A 22040-nucleotide genomic window follows, 5' to 3' on the forward strand; every position below is an offset into this window, starting at 1 on the left:
GCTTAGTCTTGGGACAGAGGAGTTCACATGTAGACCTCATAATCATAACTAAAGACTAAAGTCAGTTTCCATAGGATATAGTGCTGGACCTGGCACAGACTTGGCAGTTGGGCAAGCTTATGTTCAAATCTCAGCTCAGCCACTGTGTTACTCTGAAGCTTCAGAGCCTTTATTGCATGATGGGAGAATAGCATTGTGTGTCTCATAGGTTATTAAAGGAATTGCATGAAAGAACAAGTGTTAACATGAAGCCAGGCTTCGGGAAATGAGCCTCCTGGTTCTTGCTAAAGTAGAAATTAACTTTATTTCCATTCCTTGGATTGATTTCCTTCAATAGTTCAGAAGCACAGTTTCACTTGGGCTCTTGAAATCTAGACTATCTTTGAGAAGTTTGTGTTTTATCTGAGATTCAGAAAGCGTGCCTGGCAAACAAGCCTTTCTCCTCTGTGCAAGTACTTGTAAAATGGACAATATGTATTTTTCTAAAGCTTCCAATATGCCGAACAAGAGTGGAGGCTTTATTTACTTCAGCTCCTTGGTAATTTACTGAACAGGCTTAGTGTCTCAGTGGGGATTTTGTGAACAGCCTCCAGCCTCACTGCTCTAGGCTGTCCTCAGGCCTAGATATAACCGCTCATTCTGGATTCATGGAATCTCAGGGTGTAGCAGGTGTCAACCAATGTGTCTGCCCACACTGTAGGAGAACACAGAAGGCTTGTATTTACCATTTCACAGAGATTAGAAAGTGCTTACTAGGACCACATGATCAGAGAATACATACCTTGGCCCTGCTATTTGCCCCACGCCATTTTTAAAGGACTTCCATGAAGAGAAAAATACTTTCCGGTCTGTCTTCTCTCCCACAGTCCATCATAGTCACTTCCTACTTTTCAGTCTGAGAAGAATTATTATGAGGGGCCACTGAGCAGTCTCTCAGGGAGAGCTGAAATATCACCCGGAAGTAAAACTCTCAGCAGAAATATGAGCTAAGGGGAGTCATCAGAATGCCATTCATAAACAGTGCTTTACAACAGGGATCGAAATTTGAGAAAGACATTTCAAGACAGAATGGATAGGGTCCACCTCTCAAAGACAACTCCTGTTAATAAAGGGGTGTCTGAGGTGCCACAAAGGGAAGCACACTAGTTATTCTCACACCACCGTGACCATGATGATTGACAGAAACAAGGGAAGAGGAGAAGGATTTGTTTTGGTTCATGGTTTCGAGGAGTTTCAGCCTATCATGGTGGAGAGAACAGTACGGAGCAACTTAGTTCATGATGGCAGAAATGTGACCCTGGCTATTCCTGTCATGGAAACCAGGGGCAGAGACTGTGACAGGCCCCAAGGTTCAGGTATAAACTTCAGAAACTTGTCTTTAGTGAACTAGTTCTGTCAGTTAGACCTTACTTCCTGAAGGTTTACAGTCGCAGAGTACTACAAGATGCCAGACAAGGAGCGATCAAAGCCTGAGCCAGTAGGAGAAACTGTAGAGTCAACTGTAACTGGGAGAGCTGGATTGCCAGGCAACAAGGAGGAGGGTGAAGGATGAAGGTTCTTAACTTCTCTTTACCTCTTCTTGAGAGTTGCTCAATGCATGAAGAATATTAGCCCAGCTATTGGAGGGGTAGAGGTTCTTTTGCACTTCTGTTTGTGTATACTAAATTGACTTGTTTTCAAACATAAGCAGGTTGGGTCCCAAGAGTAAACAAAGACAATGATCCCAACACCCTAAGCTGGCAGTGAAGAGAGCTGAGAGACTAACGGATGAGCACACAGAACCCTTCAATTCTCACATGCTGGCATCATCTGCTGCTTCTGGAGGTGGGGGGTGAAAGGGAAATTAAGTAAAACCTGAATGAAAGTGTGATTGAGAAGCAGTCGGAATCCTGCATCCCTCTCTCATTTCCATATAGCTGGGCAATCACCTCACTTCTAAGAAGACTGGGAATGCAGACGTCTATGGTCAAAGGGCAGCTACCACTACTGAAGATATGGCTGCTTCAGCAAAAGGTGTAATACACTGACAAGACTTTGAACCTTCCCTACTTAGCATTCAGAATTTGGGCAGACAATTCTCTCCTTCTGGTAGGAACAGAGGTCCTTCCCTTGGACTTGGCCAACTTGAGATGAAAGAACCAATGTCACAGACAGTGAAAATTCACAACCACTACAGACCAAACTTCCATGGATGTCAGGGAGTGGTAGATTTCTGAACATTTAAGTATGAAGATAAAATTAAGACTGCTCAGGCATCTAAAGAATGCTTTTAGTACCCAAATATAATGTCCCATCCTCTACACAAAGACTTCCAGGCAACCAATGACCTCCAGGATAAGGAAAATTAGTCCTTCCCAGAGATGAGCCCCTTACTGGTCATCTAATGCAGAATGGTCAACCTTGAACCCATATAGACACCACCAACAGACACTTGCATTTAAATATATTTGTGCATATACTACATACCCACATGTATGTAACAATAATAAATCAAAGAAAAAGAGGCCACAAATTTGAGAGTTTGGGGATAGTATAGTGGGCCCCCAAAAAGGAAAAAATGGGTAGGGGACAGTGATATAATTATATTTTAATTAAAACAATATTAAAATAGTTAATAAAAGAAAGGTACAGCTTGGAGGGAATAGATATTTTGAAAGGGGAGAAAATATAAAAGAAAAACATCCAAAAATGCATTCTGATACTAGAAAGGTGAGACCTGCCCCTGCAAGACACAAGGGCAGGATGGTAGGTAGGAGAAGAGAAATCATTCTGGAAAAATCCTTAGTGTCTTTAAGCAGAATGTTATTTGAAATAGCACAGGGTATTGGTCAACTTATACATCCACACTCAACATTTGCTCACCTGGTCACATCTATCTAAGACAAGTGGCCTCAGATAGGCTCCTATTCCTGACTATATGCCTGCTTATGGTATACCAGCCTGGCCTTCCAGTTCACAGGAAAGGTAAAGTCTTAAATGTCTCATATTCAAGAGCATTTTCCTAAACTGCAGTTGCTGCTGTTATTGCTGTGATATAATTTATATTCTTTTTGTTTCCATGTAGCACAAGTTTTATTTATTCTTGTTTATGTATGCAATGTAATTGTGCTGCTGAGCAAGCAATTTCTCACACTGGTGAGAAAAATCACCTTGTGGCAGTTTCCTGTACTAGTGATCCTCAATGAAGGGACTATTCCTCTGGAATCCATGTCCTTCCTGGACTCCTTCCTGGAGTTGGCTACTTCGTGGGAAGGTCACTTGCAGAAGAATTCAAGCCTGCTGATAGCAGGAATAAGTCTCTCTGAAGTTCCAGCCAATGGCAGACCTGATTCTCCACCTATGTTAGTGAGTGCACCTTACAGGTGGATTATCGAGCCTCAACTGGGCCAGTCCTGCAGATGATAGGTACTGGGAAACCATGATGTTTGATCATAGCCCGGTCTCAGTTAAAGAACCATGTGGACAAGTGGCGAGTAAGGTCATTTGAAGCCTTACATTCTGGCTTGTGTAACAGATAAATAACTGGCTCTTTTCATTGGTTTGTCCATTAGGCCTTCTGCCTGATGGAGCCAGGGGTCTGCTTTGAGCTGTGTCTTTAATGCAGCCCCGTCCCCAAATGGCTACTTGCAGTTCATTCTGTTCCTTTCTGCAGGTAACTCTCTTAGTGAACTTTCTTTTTGTCCAGAGGAGAAAAAAATGTTTTAAATTGCCTAGAGATTCCAGGGAGCATACACCTAAGAGTGGATGAATTCATCAGTAAGGACTTTATTTGAAAAAGACAGGTTTTCACTATGTAGCCCAGGCTGCCCCTGAACTCAAGATTCTCATGTCTCAGACTCTTGAATGATGGTATTACAGGCATGTGCCACACACTTGTCTAGGGGTTTCTAATATTCTTGGTCAACCAGTTACACTGACCTCTGATCCTATTGCCCTGTCCCATTTAGAGTGGGACATGGCCTTCCTAGACCTTAACTGCTATCTTGATGCATTCCCAGCTTGCTATGGTTTATGGTCATGGGTTGCTTTTAGCCTTTTAGGAGGCCTGGTTGTTCCATTCTTCTAGTCCTGTGTGGGAAAAAATAGTTTCCCAGAAAAAAAATGTTGGAAAGCCATCCCTGAGGAATAAACAGATATTCCCTCCTCTGTACTTATGCGGTTCCTTGCAAAACCTCTTTTCTCACAGCTGCCGAACAAGAGATTTAGCACTGCCCTATAAAAATGTATGACCAAAAAGGTCTTGCTAACATTTTGCAACCAGACAACCTTGCTTCTACCTAGGTTTTCCCATCCACTGCAGACATAAGAAGTTCTGCACATCAGTAGGACTATGCCATGGCACATTTAGGGTGAAGTTTTTGCTGGATATCTTCTGCTCATGAGACTCTCTCCAGACTCTCTAGTCTGTATTATGAGGAAGAAACCTTGGCACTGTGGTCCAGAGTACTCGTTTTGAAACTACATGTATCTGGCTACATCTGGCCTGTGACCTTAAACCAGTTTCTCATACTCCTCAGGTTTCCTCATCCAAAAAAAAAAAAGAAAAAAGAAAAAAACCCAAGGTATTCGACAGTTGCATTCTGAGGTTGCTCCAAAGATTAAAATTAAATTATTTTAAGGACACAGAACATGAACTGAATTTTTGCTGAATGGGTAGCTAGGGACTGGAAATGTGTAGCTCAGTAGTATGTTCCTCACCTACTATGTGAGGTGCAGGGTTCAACACTCAACACTATTGAAATAATAAAATAAAAGGAAGAAATAATGACGGTGGTCATGACGGTAATGGTGGTGATGATGGTGATCGTGATGATGATGGGGATAGACTCTAGAGGGGTCTTAAATATTTCTTACTTCAAGACCTCCCATATCCAAGGTGGACAGAAAAAGGATAGTCCTGTTTTATGTGCTACAGCTCCCTGTCTATTTTTCTTTCAAGATAATCTATGGCATTTTTATTAGAGCTTTTAGTTATAATGTGAGGTAAAAGGAAAAGCATTTCTCTTTAATATTTTACATAGTGATAGTAAAATATCTGAGACCTAAAGGGACTTCCAGGGGTTACATTTCTCATAAATTGAGATCAAATAAACAGGCTTTAACTCCTGGAATTTTCCGGTTGATTCTTCCCTTACAATAGCACTAAGCTCTCATTAGTCACAGTGAGTTTCAAGGCCAAGTTTTTATTGTTGCGGATGTCTTTAGATCTGAATCAATGATTTCAGCCAATACCTACTAATTCCACTTCAAAAATGAGTTTGGCATTTGGTGGAATCCTGGCATCAGGGCTGCCCTTGCTTTCCCTTAGCCCATTCTGGTTCAATCTCCATTCGAGCCTTTTCCCCTTGGAGTCGGGAGCCCTTCATCTCATCCCCTGACAACCTTCCTTATTGCGACCTTGAAACTTAAAGGCTTGGCGTCTTTCTGCTCTGAGCTTGTGTGAATATTAGTATCAAAACCAGTCCCATCTGGGAGTGTCCCTGTATACCAGCAGTGAACAACATCTTCCTTTTTGGGAAAGTTGGTTTATCTCCCTTTTTAGAAGCGATTTTGTATATTTCGGTGGACCCTCATCAAGAGTCTCTTCAGACTTGGTCTCTCTGGGTTTATCGTCATCAGACTTCGCGTGCTTCACTGGTTCAGACTTCACTTACAGTTTCAGCATCCTTGAAGTGATTACTTTCAAATAGAAGGCTAAAGGCTGTAACCAGACGGTCCCCATTAGCAGTCTTAGCTACGCTTCTAATGTTTCTCAATAATTGATGCTCTGCAAGAAACTAGTCTGAACCACAATCCTGCAGAAGCTTGATCAAGTCCTTCTTGGGCAAATGCATCCTGTGGAACAACCCCCTGCCATCCTCTCTCTCTCCTCCTCCCCTCCCCCTTTTTTCCTCTTTCCCTTCCCTTCCGCTCCTGCTGTCTCACAGCATCTATTTGCAAGTGTGCATTACTGCTAGCTCTCATCACTGTGAACTCACTCCTCCTATGTTTAAATGCTGTAGCTTATGGCTAACATCTTCCCTTTTCTTCCAGCCTCAGTCCTGGGTCACCGCCACTCTGCTCCCTGATTCTACAAGGTTGTCATGTTTAGATTTCACATGAGCAAGAGCATGTGGGATTTCTGTCTGGCTGACTAATTTCACTCACCACGCTGTCTCCCAGGTTCATCTGTGCTGTTTCCAATGGCAAGATTCCCTTTGTTTTTAAAGGCTGAGGAGTATTCCAATGTGCCTGAGGGACATTATCTTTATTCATTCATCCGTTGAGAGACAGACTTTTCTAGAATGTGGAGATTGTCTGGCCAGTAAAGGCAACAAAATTGGAAATGGCAAACATCTATAAAACATTGAAAAACTAAGATCTTTATTTAACCACAAGCTTGGAGCAAAGTTGGCAATTTTAGAATGTCTAGGGCTAAGGAAGGAATGCAAAAAAAGGCAGAGAAACAGAATAACAAAAATATTACCGCTGATTGTATACTTTCTTAAGTAAGAAAGGAGCACCAGGACAGCAAATGTGTGTCACTTATCTACCAAGGAAGTCTTATCCACTGGTTGGGGCTAGGGGTGAGGGTAGGGGTAGGGGTAGAGGTAGGGGTAGGGGTATGGTGTTAGGCTTCAAAGTTAAATGCCTGAGCACATCGCAGCTCCATTTCTGCTAACCCTGTTGCCATGGTTACTTAAAATATCAAAGTCTCAGTTTCTTTCATGTGTAAGATAATAACAGTGGTATCATAGGGTCATTGTATGGAATAAATGCAATGATATCTGCAGAGTGTGCTTAAAGTGCTGGCTTTAGAGTCAATCTGTCTTGGTTCACCAGCTGAGTGATTTCAGAAAAGTCTCTCAATTGCCGTGTCTTGGCCTCCTGTGAGACAGGAACGTTAACACTGAGTGAGAGGTTAAACATATGGGCTCCTTGAGGGTATTCTGGCATTTATATGTGTTGGATCCGACCCTCCATCGTTAGGGAGAGATACCAATGGCATCATGTAGTATGCTACGTGATGGACACCCTCAACATTGCTTTATCAGCCGCCAAGATGCTTCTTCATCTCTCAGAAAACAACACACGCCTTTAAAATAAAACTAACATATGAAAAAAGTAAGAAGAAATTATAACCACTTTGGGGAAATTCTTAAGAAAAATGTTGTCGATTATTTTCTCAGAAAAGTTTTTCTGTTTTGTATAATCATATATTGCACGTACACTTCTGTATTACATATAGTCCTGAATTGCATATACACTTAGATATTGTATATATACTTGTGTTTTATATATATATATGTATATATATAATATTGTGTGTTGTTTGTACAGCTGCATGTTGTATGTATAGTTGTGTGTTTTATGCACATTCATGTTGTATGTACAATCATGTATTGCTTGCAGTCTTGTGCTGTATGTATACTCATGTGGTATATGTACAGTCATGTGTTGTTTGTATAGTCATATGTTATATGTACACTCATATGGCATATGTATAGTCATTTGCTATATGTATTCTTATGTGGCATTTGTACAGTTATATGTTATATGTATACTCACGTAACTTTTTACAGTCATGTGTTATATGTACACACACATAGCATATGTACTGTCATGTGTTGTATATATATGCAAGAGGTGTATGTACAATGTGTGTCTCATGTGACATATATAAAGCCATGTGTTATATATGTATTCATGTGGCATACACACAGTTATGTTTTATGCTATAGTTATGTAGCATATGTACAGTCATGTGTTGTGTGTACATTGATTTCATAGACTGCTTCGATCATATACACCGGAACAGAATCATTTCCATTTCTCATTACAAACTCCTAATGAGCATCATTTAAGCGACAGGACATTATGCACACATAGTGACCATATTCTATATTCTTGCCTAGATTCTCACTATTGGAATTTTTCTTTATTATGACCATGTTATGATGAGCATGCTTGAAGATAGAACTTTTATCCACATGAGCTTACCTCTTCAGCAGAGAGTGTGAGGATTGCAGGCATCGGGGCATATTCCTACATATTTATAATTCATCTAACTTATAGGGTCTATCTACTTTTTAAGGGTGATACCAAGCTGTGCATGACAATGCTTTTCTGGACTCTCATCTCAGCCTTTGGAATATAAGCAAGTTTGAGGTCAGCCTAGGCTACATCCTGAGACCTGGTGACAGAAACCAAATGCTGGAATGTAGCTCAGGAAAGAAAGCTGGCCTCGCTGGCATAGGACTCTGAGTCCCATCTCCTACACAACACACAAACACAAAAGTAACTGTACCAAGTTAAATCGAAGTCTATAAAAATGCCCCTATGCAACTTACAGTTATTAAACACTTGTCTCAGCTGGCATGGTGGCACGTGCTTTAATCCCAGCCTTCAGGAGGCAGACAGAGACACAAGGAGAGTCTCTGAGTTCAAGGGTAGCCTAGCCTGCATAAGGAGTGTCAGGCCAGGCAGGCCTACGGAGTGAGATCTTTGTCTTAAAAGCAAAACAACACAAAACCCATTTCACTTCATTTTTAAAAATATGTTAAAGTGTGTGCATGTGCATGTATGTGTGTGTGAGCATGTGCGAGTCAGAAGAGAACTTTGTGTCGTCCATTCCTCCTTCCGCCATGAGAATCTTACGCAGGTCATCAGCTTGGTGGAAAGTGCCCGTACCTGTGGAGCCAACTGGCCAGTATCTTGTTTCAATTACAGGAAGCAGTGGCCCCCAGGGATTCAGTAAGAATTGTTCTTCATTAACTACTCATGTGTTCTAAATATTTTTGAATGTGTGTGTTTAATTTCTGTTGTTTCTAGTCCTTTGCCCATTTTCCATCTGTGGACCGTAAAATATTTCTGTTGTGTTTTGCATGTGCTCCTTTTATGTTAAACGATATTATTCTTCTACTGGTTTGTAAATATTTGTCCTTAAGTAGTATTTTAAGTTTAGTTTTCTTTTCACATACGAAATATTTTAAAACACAATTGTGGCATGACCTGTTTCTTTGGTGGATGATTCGTCTGTGAGCAAAAGCTTAGAGGTAATAATGCCGGAGTGGTTGAGGGTGGACAGGCAGAGTGTCTCTGTCTTATGACTTTACAGGTGTTTATTTCTCAAATTTTTTAATCCATCTGGAGTTAAAGTTATGTCAGGATATAGTATGAATTAAGGCTGGAGATTGATTTTTTTTTCTTCTAATTTGCTAACCAACTGTCCTAATGCCATCCGTGGAATAATTCTTCCATTCCCCATTGATCCAAGATGCCTTTCTTATCATAAATTAAGTTTTTATACGTTCTAGGGCCATCCGTCCTGTTCTATCGATCTCCCTGTCCATTCCTATGCCAACTCCATGGGGTTTTAATTATAGTTGAAGGGTCTTTTAAGTCCTCTATTTCAAGAATGCCCAGTCGAGCTAGCACATTTGTGTGAACATAAAGGTAAGGTCAATGGATACTTAGCAAGGCCCAAGGATTTTGTTCTTGCTTATGTCTGAGCCTGAGAAGGCCACAGAAATGATTGCTGTTTATTGAAAAGAGGTACTTAGAGGTGCAGATGTGCCTTTGAAAGGGCTCCCAAACACTGCATCACTTGTACAGGACCTAAGTGGGTCTCACTATTGTTTACTTCTCTGACACAGATTTTCCAGTGTTTTGTGATTGTCAAACACTGGTAGACCATTGCTGTTAATATATAACGGTGACCAACCAAAGTGAGGTGAATCATGTGACTTGCATTGTTCAATGATAGATAAGCTATAGTAACTTTTGTCACTCCTTGGAAGCAGCTTGAATAGTGAGTCCATGGTTCACTTTCTTCCCAATTTAGTCCAGGCTCCACAGTGGGGATCAGACTATGTGGGAGGAGAGTTGTAACCAACCCTCAGTGATTTGCAAAATACTACAGATCCTTCCTGCTGTAAGTCTCAGAACTCACTTATTACAGCAGCACCAATTAGCCTATCCTGACTGGTAACAGAGAGTCAGTCAAAATACTTAGTAGCAGTTAGTACATCACGAGTTCAATTGGATTAAATTAAATCAGAAAATTAAAGTAAGTACCTGCTAGAACACCAGTGAGGTGCACATAGAATGAGTTTAACCTTGTAGTCTACTCAAGTGTGTCTCTTTAAAGGGCCAGGGTAGATCTCACATCTTTTCTTTTTAAAAAGATTTATTTATTATCCATGAGTACACTGTAGCTGTCTTCAGACACACCAGAGGAGGGCATCAGATCTCATTATAGATGGTTGTGAGCTACCACGTTGTTGCTGGAATTTGAACTCGGGACCTCTGGAAGAGCAGTCAGTGCTCTTAACCGTCTCCCCAGCCCTAGATCTCACATTGTATTGACTGGGTATTGGTTCTCTATCTCAGGAGTTATCATTCTTGTGATTCCAAGCTTGATGGTTCCTCCCATCTCTAACACCATGATGTGATTTGCTTGTGTCAGAAAATAGAAAGACGCCCATATCTCACCATTCCAATTTGCTGATTTTTTTATTGAGAAATTAAGTCCAGGTAGACACCCCAATATTCTGTAACTTCTGCCCATTACAAATGATAACATCATTTAATCCCACAGATGTATCATCATCATCATCATCATCATCATCATCATCATCATCATCATCATTACTAATGTTCATTCACTTTGTCTTTAAAAAGTTACTGTGTGATATGGCCCCATTACACTTTCTTTGCTAAGTGTAAGAAAGAGTTTTTTTGCCCTCGATGGGAAAACATGACATGGATGACATGAGCTTGGTTAGCGCCCTCTTCAACTAGAGAGAAGACAATGGAGCCTATGGTTGGGAGGTTGGTTTTTGAGTACAAGCAGCCTCAACTTCTACCTGCCACCTGTATGTGGAGGATGGGGAGTGCCAATCAGACAGCAAGCTCCAATGACGTCAGCTGTATGTAAAGTAGGGTCTCTGTGAAGCCTGACAGAGAAAGCACATGCAAATTACTAAAGCACAGAATCTGGTCCTCCAAGTGGGTGTTGACTTTTACTACTAGGATCCTGCAGCTTTTCCTGTTCCCTGGGTGAGTAACTGCATTCAGCTTAAACTGTGATTTTAGGCCCAGAACAACCTCAAGCTTTCTCTAGGATTTCTGCCCGCTTTGCCCCTCTGGCCTGTCAGAGGTTATGTGATTCACTGGTCCCAGTCAATCTAGTCTCCATCCCTTGTCAGAGACACCATTGAACAAAACAAAAACAAGGAAACCAGAAACAAATTATCCCACCACTGCCAAAAAATAAAAGGCCCAGTACCTCACTTCCTGGAACCAGAGCCCCATCTCATCACTGCAGTAAACTACCATGACCAAGATAACTTACAGGAGGAAAAGTTTATCTTACCTTGCAGATCCAGAGGGATAAGGCTCCATTATGATGGTGAGGAAGGGCATCGAATGTCAGGCATGATGGCAGGACCAGAGAGCTGAGGGATGGCAGCTTCAGATACAAATACGAAGCAAACCAAGAGTACTTTTAAAGTAGGACGAGGCTGTCAATTCTCAAAAATCCACCCCTAGTGATGTAACTCCTACACCTGAGCCTGTGGGGAAAGTTTGTCATCCAAACCAGCACACTACCCATTGTCCATCTTCATTACTGCAGACCAGTCTTGATTTCCCCGTTCCTTACACTCCTCACACCTCAGATAGGACGGTGGATGCCTTAGAACTGTCAGCAGATAGGTGAGTGAGCACGTCTAAACCTCTCAACACTATAGTTGACAAGTTCATGTCTAAGTGTTCAATACACCCTTGTGTGTCAGCACATGAAGCACGTGAAGCTCTCCTAGGTGCTGAACTGCTTAGGACGGCGAAGGCATGGAAGGCATGGAGGCCTCTCGCCATGCAGAATCTCTGGCCTAGGAGTTTGTGTTTTCTAGGAAGATAGATCTATTTTCCGTTTTCCCAAAAGTGCCTCCTGGGCTTGAGTACACTCTTCATAAAACATCAAGGTGACAGTGACAGAACCAGGAGATCACAATTAGCAAGTTCACATGCCAGACCTGAGAACTTACCAGGAGTTTCAAGTCCCCAGCTTTTGTGGGGAAAAAGAAGTGGTGATTGCTTCCTTTTCATTTTCAAATGACTGTTATTCTCTGAAAGACAAGAATTCTAAGCAATTGTGTGTGTGTATGTGTGTGTGTGTGTGTGTGTCTGTCTGTCTGTCTGTGTGCCCACACTATGTGGTTTACTAATGCTTGAGCTTTATGTTCGTTGAAGACAGTGCGAAAAATGGGGGCTGAGCAAGATGTTCCTTGCTGTTTTAGGTAAAGCACAAAGCTTAGGGCCAAGTAAGGTGGTGCATACCTTTAATCCCAGCATTCAACACTGGCAGGTAGATCTCTGTGAGCTTGAGGCCAACCTCGTCCATATAGGCTTTCCAGGCTAGCCTAGGCTAGCTACATAGTGAGACCCTGTCTCAGAATACCACCAAAACCAAATGAAACCAAACCCAAACTAACCAACCTCCCCCCCCAAAAAAACAATGGATTTTTGTCCCAGCAAGGTAATAGGTGTAGCCTTCTACCAGTGCCACATATGTTGCCAGGAGCCAGTGTTGGCTGTAGGAAAAAAAAGAGGGAGTGGAAGATGATTGGTTCTAAATAGAAAAAAAGGAAGGAAACGTTTTCTTGCCAAAGATTTGGTGTGTCGTTCTGCTGCTGGAAGTGGCACTTGGAGAAAGGATCGGTTTTGTGTTCCTACAAATACTTTTTAGAACTAATTTTTTTGAAATCATGTATGTGGCATGTGTCTTCACCAACTCCAGCTCCTCCCATTACTACCCGTCACATCTTCATGACTTCCTTCTTTAGCTTTTTAAATTTTTGAGCACATTGAGTCTCATAAGTGTGCCCACGTGTGCATGCCCGTGGAATCACTCACTGGGTCACGAGAAACCCCCCAGTGGGCATACGCCCAAGGTAAAGTAACGCCCTGCACCCCTGGCTATCGACTGCTCATAGCTCCTCAGCTGGAGGTGTGCCTCAGGCATCTGGTCTACCCTCCATGCCGGATGGTGGTGTGGTTTTGATTTCTGAAGCTGGACAGTCTGTTCCGGGTAGCCAGATTTGTGTGGCGAGAAGGCTTCTGTCTGGGCAACAGGAGGCCCCTGCTGGGGTTGTGATGACAGAAAAGAATGGCACTTTTTCTCTTTGCTCATTTTATTTTTGAGCGATTTCTGACTTACACATGTGCGCGTTCCAGCTGAATTTCAGACTCATACAGTAGTGTTTCCATGGAGCCTTCATTCAGTATCTTACATTACCATGGTGATCAGTTATCGGCTCTAAGAAATTAACGTTGAAATGTTGGTATTAATCGCAGTAAGTTATTATTCAGATTCAACTCACCTTCCCCAGTACCTTTGTTTTCTACCCTAGGATCCAATCCCAGATCCCACTGTGCCTTTTGATGTCACATCTCTTTAATGCTATCTAGTCAGTGGCAGATGCTAGGTATGCTTTTGTCTTCCAGGACATTGATGCTTTTTAAATGGGTTATTCTTTTCACAGTGACACTTAATTTAGGTTTGTCAGAAATGGCATACTCTCATCTCCTCTCATCTCACCGTGTCTGACAGAAGGCTTAGCCTGTCTCAACCCTGATGAGGGGTTTAGTTCCACTGTAGAATGAGCGCTTGACTGCCCCAAGTTTATATGTTGACACAGAGTCCCCAAGTGAGAGTTTTCAAAGGTAGGACATTTGGAAAGCAATAAGGGTAGAGCTCTCACAATTGGTATTTGTATTCTAATTAGGGAATGGAAAAAAAATAAACAGTCCCCTTTCTACCATGTATGGATCCAGCAAGAAGACGCCATGTAACCATTAGCAGACACCATGCCTGTTGTGAATTAACCATGGACTTCCCAATGTGTAACCATGAGAAACACATTTTTGTTGTTTCTAACTTACCTACGCTATGGTATTTTGTTATGATTGCTTTCATGGACTATGACGACCTCCCATTTGTAGGGAGGAAACATCAGAAAATGTGTGGACATGAAAAACCATGACATCAGTTTGTAAACCTTTCTGGTGAGATACTTTGGGGCTATGCAAACCAACTATTTCTCTTGGCTCCCTCAGGAAGCCTTCACCTTAGATTTGGCTGCAGTAATGACCTCTAGCATTCTAATAACACTACTCTGCCTGCAGTGACCCTACTTGTGGGCAAAATAGCCCCAAAGATGCTTCATGTAGTGGCAGCCCAGAGAAGGCGGCTTTCAATGGATATAGGCCCCAATCTCTGAGGTCATCAGAGGATGAAGACTGGTCACAGGCCATGGACATCCTCAGTCCTTCCAAGGGATTGTTCCATGCCTATAGCTCTGGAGACACAGGATGGCGCACATTACTTTGGCTTTTCCCTGTGCTTCTCAGTTCCTTCTTAGGAAAAGTAGGCTTTGTTACAAGGTCAGGTCCCAGAACTGAAATGGTAGAAAAGGAAGAACCAAGTCTTACAAGCTGCACACATGCAAAACATGCACACACACACACACACACACACACACACAGAGAGAGAGAGAGACACAGAGACAGAGACAGAGACAGAGACAGAGAGACAGAGAGACAGAGACAGAGACAGAGAGACAGAGACAGAGACAGAGACAGAGACAGAGAGAGAGAGTCAGAGAGACAGAGACAGAGAGGGAGAGACAGACAGAGACAGAGGGGGGTGAGAGGGAGGGAGAGTAGGTGTACTAATGAAGCCTAATTCTTTATATTCAACTGTGATAGTATTTCCTGGGGTAGAAAGAGGCTCCATGTTTGCCTGCAATAGGATATGATACCATAGCAGCTAGAAGAGCAAATTCATGTACATAGTTAACTTAGGGATGCAAGTACAGATGGGATGAAGGCTGGTTAAGGTCCCAGATGTGGTTGCAAAGGGAATAGAGGTCTAATCAGTTGCTTTTTAGCCTACTGGGTCTATTTTGTGTCAAATATTGTAAGCATGCAGAATTAAGGGACATTAGAGGGGTCACAAGTATTGCTGGTCTCACGAACTTACATTCTATGAGTGCTAGGAGTGGCAGAGAGATCCCATCTGGAACAGAAAAGAGAGGAGCCTTCGACAGTGTGCCATGATGCCCTATATTTCATAGGAGGAGAGAAGACTGTAATGTGCTGTGATGTCCTGGCTATGTAGTACATAGGAGCGGGGAGAGATATAACAGGAGAAGATGGTGTCTCTAACCTTCTATCCTGGAGGATTGGGTACTTGGTGTGAGCCACTGAGGAAAAATTATCTCAAATTTTAAGTAAGTTTGGAATTTTGTGTTGGGACACAGTCATAATTGTTCTGGGGGTGTGCTTGGCCCACTGGTCATAGAATGAACTTGCCTGCCAGCAAAGCTTCTATGCTCCATTCTTGCCAAATGACATTGGTACATGGGTTTAGGACTCCAGGGAAGGACAGGAATGCTACTTATGGCGTTTATGTATGCCTGTGTAATGTGTGTGTACTTCCATGTACATGTGTGCTTGTGTGCACATGTGCATGCATCTGTGTGTGCGTGTGTACCTATGCGTCTGGTGACACTAGTTGTGGTGGAGTTGTGCAACCTTCTTGCTTGCTTTCTTAGACAAGTGTGAAGCTCCGCCCCCATTCCTGTTTGGAGGGATGTACTCATGCACACTAACCCATGGATACCTCCGCCCATATCCTAACCCTGCCAACCGACACTCCAGAATGATTGATGGCCAACATCCTACAGACTATAATGGTGGACTTCAAAGGGAGGACTGACTGTGACAGTAATGGTCTGCCTCACAAAGAGGCCCATAGGGTTCTGGAAGACAAGACCTCTTTCGATCCGGTGCCGGGGCATTTTCTAAATCCTGACTTGAGTAGAACAACCACTGTTCCATGCTTTCAAGCCACTTTTGCAGCTGCCTTGCAGGCATTGACTCAGAAGCGTCTTCTGTGGGGAGCTTCGGGCGCATCCTTACAATGCTACTGTAGTAATGTAACAATAATAGAGCATGCTTCAAAAGACACAAGTGGGGGTGTGTTTCCTTATTCAGAGCTTGCTGACTATTTTTAGTTAGCCAGGCACTTTTCACTGCACCAGTGACTATAACGTGGTTCACTCCAATGAAAATCAAATCACTGGAGAGCTGGCCATGTATTTCTGTCACAGGCCATATTTTGGTTTGCATTTTGAAGTGTTTTTATGAATTGGTTTGCAAAACTAATTGAATCAGAGATGGATTTTGCTCAGAGAGTTGAAGTGGTTTATGAAATAAAATTACCATAAGAAATTGATCTAATTATTTGGCATTTCTAATGCAAAAAAAAATCTAATACAGTTTATAAAAAAAAAAAAAAAAAAAACTCCCAGAGAAGGAGTTTCAGAAACTCCTCGAGGCAAAGGAAAATCTTTTATTTAGCCATCTCTTTGGAGATGCAGCTCTTAGCTTATAAGAACACAGCTTCAGGGTATGTTTTATTGGTTGCTCTGGTTTATACTAGTTTTAAAGGGCAAGGCTTCCTCCACACTACATTTCTATAGGTAACATAATTTCACCACTTACAATCATCATCGTTGAGATAGGAATATTATTTTTGTCTAACCACTTGAATCTTGTTCTTCCCACGTGTGAGTGATTCATCGTCGGGAGGGTTTTTAACGCTGAGGACCCACTGGTGTGTTTCCTCACCATAATAGACGAGATCTCAGCATAATTCAGATCAAATTCTTTTCGCTTCACGGAGAGCTCTCGGAGAAACACGACTGGCTTTTGTGTGCCTTATAGAAGTCTGAACTCTGCCGGGATGACTCAGGGATTGAAGAGATGGGAAGTTTCTGTTGTGGCGGGCAGAGCTTTAGGGAGGGAATTACTGTGATCTGCTCATTGCCGTTAAGACCCTACCCAGATGGCCTCTTGTGTCTGAAGTTGATGCTGGCGTGTGTCTTCCATCTGGTTGATGCTCCATCAGGCTTTCCTCACCAGCATTTATCTCTATCCCAGGGGTGACACCATGGGCTTACCTTACCCCTTGACTTTAGCTTGACCTTCCAGGAGTCACAGAATCTGTACGTAAGCAATGTTTTCATGCTACAAATGCTACTTCTAAGAACATCGGCTGATCATCCACCCTGACCTCCAGGACACTCAGATGCTCAGAGATGTGCTCAGAGGCAGACTCTGCTTGGAGAGTCTATATGTCTCTCTTGTAGCAGCCATTGTTTGTTTGTTTGTATACAAGATCTAGACTCCCTGTCCTCTGACCCAAACCACAGTATATTCAACTGCTTCTCAGAAGAGGAAACGGGCTAGCCTCACTAACACACTCCATAGAGAGGAAAAACTGTAGGATAGAGATAGCAAAGAGGTGGCTGGTCATTGCCAGCCCTGGCTGGTTAACTGCAGCTCCCCGGCCCAGGGTTGAGGGGAGTTCTGAGACTTCATAATGGAAGACTGACAGGGATAATATGATGGTGCTCTGGACGTTGCCCTGCGTGGTGCTGGTGATTCCTGGGAACACATGTGCTACTCTGACTGAACAAGAAAAGAGACGATAAAACCAGAGACCCACCTGGCATCTGTGCTTACTTTATTGGGGCACGGAAGGCTGGTCCTGGGGCACAAGAGGCTAGGCTGAGGAAGTTCGTGAGTCACTGCATATACTTGGAGGAATGGGCAGGGAGGAAGCTGTGGAGGGGATTAAGCAGAATCACAAATCATCCTGACTCACATGGCCTAGGTGGGGGATGGGGACGGAAGCACACCCAGACTTTATTTCTCTCTATACCTCCTTCTGTCTCTTTGGTAAGATCATAGATTCCTAGACAACACAGCCCTGCTCCTTTATGTAAAAAGAATAGACACAATGTCGTCCTTAGCCCAGTAATGATCAATTAACTTCCGGTGAACGTGGTAGATTGCACAGAGATCTTTGCTACTCGTCTCTTTGATGCCTGAGCAAATGCATGCAAGCTGAGGGAAAGACCAGTAGCCAGAAGGACGAGGGAAGTTGAATATAGCAACGAAGAAACTCTGGAACCCGCAAGGCACGTGGGCAAATAAGTGCCATTAGATTTGGAAACCAAGGAAATATGTTTCTAGCCAGAAATGAGGGGCAAATAGGAGCTGACTAATGTTTTGAGTACTTTACATTTTCTGAAGATTTTTAACCTCTCTTTACCACCCTGTCTAGCCCTTTTCTCAGAGCTCTCTCCTAAAATAAAAAAAAAAATGTTTACCTCATATGGTACTGGTTCATTGCCAGGGTAACCAACAGTTGATGGTCAGTTTGGTTGTTTCCAATAAAGATAGATTAAATGATCAATCACATGAAATGAGACAACAGATTACATGAGAAGACCCAGAAGGGAGGAAAGGGGCAGAAACAGGATATAGAAGTTTATCTGTATTTGTTTAGTTTTATTTTTAAAAGAAATCTAAAAGCTAAAGTTATAATAATTAGTGATAAATTCAGTTTTATGTGCACACCAGTTCTATAATTATTTGTTTATTTTCATTTTCATGTGTGTGCCTGGGTGTGTGTCTGTACATCACACGCATACAGGCAGCCAGAGAGGTCAGAAGAGGGCGTCAGAGTCCCTGTAACTATGGATCGTTGAGAGATGCCTAGTGTGGGTGCTGGGAGCTGAGCACTGGTTGGTTCTGCCAGAGCAGCAAGTTTTCTTCACTATTGAGCAAACCTCAGAAAAGATATTTACAATTAGACATGTGGGCAGGTTGCTGTCCACTGATCACCAATCCCACTTGAGGATTTTCATGGCAACGTGAAACCACAACCCTACACATGGGCCTTGCTGCTCAACCCCTAGACACAGTGACCCCTAGATAACCTGTCCTCTATGCCTTCGCCTCCTGTGAAACCTTGTTGTGACAGCCCTCTTTTGAGATTAGAAGCCCAAGGAGAAAGATATATTAATGAGACCTCATTCCCGATTAGAATGGCCTTAGCTAATCTAGAGCAGAATAGGAAAGATCATGCAAACTTCTATTTTGGTTGTAGCCTGCCACTGAATAGCAAGTAGTGGGGAGGGGGTTGTCATTTGCCGCCAGCCACTTCCTTGTTCAGTCCCAGTCAGTGAGCACTCCCATGTGGCAGTTGTACAGCCCTAACTCAAGCCTCCCTCCTGGTCATCTTGAGTTGGATGTGATGGTTGGCGTGACACATGGATCCACAATGATGTAGGTCTATTACCTTTTGTTGTTGGGAGCTGATCTGCTTTATTAATTGCAAACTATATTTAGCCATATCATTAAACAGAGGAAGGCAGACTGCAGACACATACAACATCCCTACTTGCTCTAAGTGACTGGTGCAAATCTTCAAGTACCTACCTTGAAGATTTCCTTTGTAATAACCAGGCTCTCAGCTTGACTCCTAAGCCCACAGTTCTGGCCTTTTGGATGTCAAAAAATACTTTTTGAAAGGAATTTCTTTTAAAATGTGAGAAACCAATACGATAACATTGTGTGAAGCTTTGCAAGTAGAAGAAAATGGGAAAGCAAATAGTCCTTGGTCTCAGCCGCCTATAAATGTCACAATTAACCTTTTCTGTCTGTTACTCAGTTATTTTTCAAATAAAACCACCATAGGACTGTACCATAGGTACATAGGATAATCTGGGAAGATTTCTCAAATGTTATACTGTATTATAATCCTGTTACAGGCATGAACAAGGTGTGGCCCCCGCCTTATTCTCTACTTATGCTTTTCGATGGAAATAAATTTAAATTTATAGAAGAGTTGCAAAGGGAGTGGAGAGAATGCCTTCACACCTTGACTCAGTTTCCCCTCATGTTAACTCCTTTATGGCTGTGGTACATTTGTCAAGTCTCATTTAGTGGAAGTAGAATTCTAGCAAAGAAGCTACAGGTGTGATCTGGATTTGGCTGTTTCTCCACAAACATTCTTTTCTGTTTGAGAATCCAGTCCAAGGTGGCACAGGTGTTTGGTGGAGTCCCATGGGAGTGTTTATGCCACGTGAGTCCCACGTGAGTCCGCCCAGGTGATGTAGTATAATCGATCCGGCTATCGTCCTGTTTCTGCCCACTTGGATTGTTAGGGTGTCTCTGTGCCCCAAGAGAGGCTCTGGATAGCATCCTGCTGGTGCAAGTTTCTCTTCGTTTAAGATTCTCCCCTCAGACAGACTCACCACACTTCTGGGAGACAAAGGACAGGACAGAGTCACGGCTGTGGGTGCCACTGATACCACCTAATGGTCTTCTCAACGTGCCCCCAGACTCAGCTACACTGCCATAGCTGACTACTGGAAGGCGGTGGTGTGTACACACACGCTTTTCAGTGTTCTTTACTCTCACTTAAGCTTTTCAGCTTCATTTAATGGGCAAAAAACCAACATCTCAGTTCTTAGAGATTGTTTCTTTCATAACTCACAGATTTGAGTGTCTCCCTGTGAGTTTTTACTGGCTATACTTCTGTGTAAGTTCTCTCTTCATATCTTATTTATGATGGTTTCAGTATGGTTTTTATCAATATTTATGAGTTTCATAATAAAGATATCCCATGGCCTGCCGTTTAGCAGCAATTACTTACCCCTCAATCTGCCAGTTTGAAGTTTCCTTTTGTAATTTTTGAAGTGCGTCATGAAAGTTTCATGATTTAGAATCAACTAGTTTTCTTTTGATTTATTTTTTAACCTCTTTTAAGCCTAGAGAGTTCCATCTACCAAAAATAAATAAATAAATAAATAAAACCTAATTTTGAGATCCATATACATTCTGCAACTTGATTTCCCAGGCGTTACAGGTTCATCTGGAATATTTTTGATCCAGATGTCTGACATGGCTGCCTTTCATGTACAATTCTACCTCCATAGACAGTAGCAAAAGTCAAGTATATGTTTCCAGCTGACTGAGAGACATACATTCCTTTTTCTCTGTGGCCCCTGGCAGAATCCCTGCAGCCATCCTGATGACCCCTTCCCCCCTCTCACTCCCAGGTACACTCAGTTCTCTTCCCAGATGATGATGATGATGATGATGATGATGATGATGATGATGATGATGATGATTATGTGGTGTGTGTGGTGTGTCTGTGTGTGTGTGTGTGTGTGTGTGTGTGTGTGTGTGTGTGTGTGAGAGAGAGAGAGAGAGAGAGAGAGAGAGAGAGAGAGAGAGAGAGAGAAACATTCTTTCCTCCACTGCAGAAGAAGTTGGTGTTGCTTCTTCTGTCTAGGATACTGTCTTCAGATCCATTGTGTCTGCCTCATTCTTACATGCTTACAAAAGAACCCAGGAGGTCTTTGCTGGGTGCAACAAGACCGCCACATATTCTGCAACAATAATGGTCCTCAAACCCAGTTGCAAGGTCCTGTTAACTTGTATGTGGGCCCACATCCTTTCATCCTTACTGAGACCTCACTGGCTGACCCAGGCCCTTGTATATATCAGAAGCTCAATTTATATTTGTTAGGTGTGTTGAAAGATAAAAAGAAATGAATGAGAAGGACAATGAAATATGAGTCATACCAGTGCCCAGCAAGGTTGGATGCAAATTCTGTCCAGAGAGTAGGACAGTAAAAAAGACAGATTGCTGGAATTCATGTTTTTATGATACCAAGTTGAGTGCTGTAGGTTGACATTTTCCCTATCTATTTCACTGTCTGTAAGGGAACCATTACTGTAATGCAAAGGCTTAGAAACACACACACACACACTCATCCACTCACTGGAAATGAACTAGGTTCTACCATTCAAACACACCCTTGGGAGACATCGGAAGCAAGACAGGGGCAGAGGCCACTCTCCTGCTGCTGTTTCAGCCCAGGCCATCAGAATATGAGAAGTCATTGTTCTGGCATCCAACACTTGCTTGGCTATCTGGAGGCAGCTGTGGTACCAGGGTTAACAGTGGGAGAGTAAAGACTTCTTGGTTCTGAATCTCTGATGCAACGTAGAACCACAACCCCATTCTTTCCTTCTCTCTTTTTTATTCCCTGTCTATTTATTATTGTTTATTTATCTATCATCTATCTGTCTATCTATTATCTATCTACCATCTCCACCATTATTTACCT

The 22040-nt window shown here is 42.5% G+C and overlaps 1 protein-coding gene and 1 pseudogene across 2 annotated transcripts in view; one reads left to right on the forward strand and one right to left on the reverse strand.

The window, feature by feature from the left end:
• Egflam (EGF like, fibronectin type III and laminin G domains) overlaps positions 1-22040 on the forward strand; it is a 173008-nt gene that overhangs the window by 42979 nt on the left and 107989 nt on the right. The gene's annotated exons all lie outside the window — the stretch shown is intronic.
• Positions 5222-5834, reverse strand: LOC116895185 (annotated as a pseudogene).

The sequence above is a fragment of the Rattus rattus genome, chromosome 3, assembly GCF_011064425.1.
Source record: "Rattus rattus isolate New Zealand chromosome 3, Rrattus_CSIRO_v1, whole genome shotgun sequence".
Taxonomy (NCBI): domain Eukaryota; kingdom Metazoa; phylum Chordata; class Mammalia; order Rodentia; family Muridae; genus Rattus; species Rattus rattus.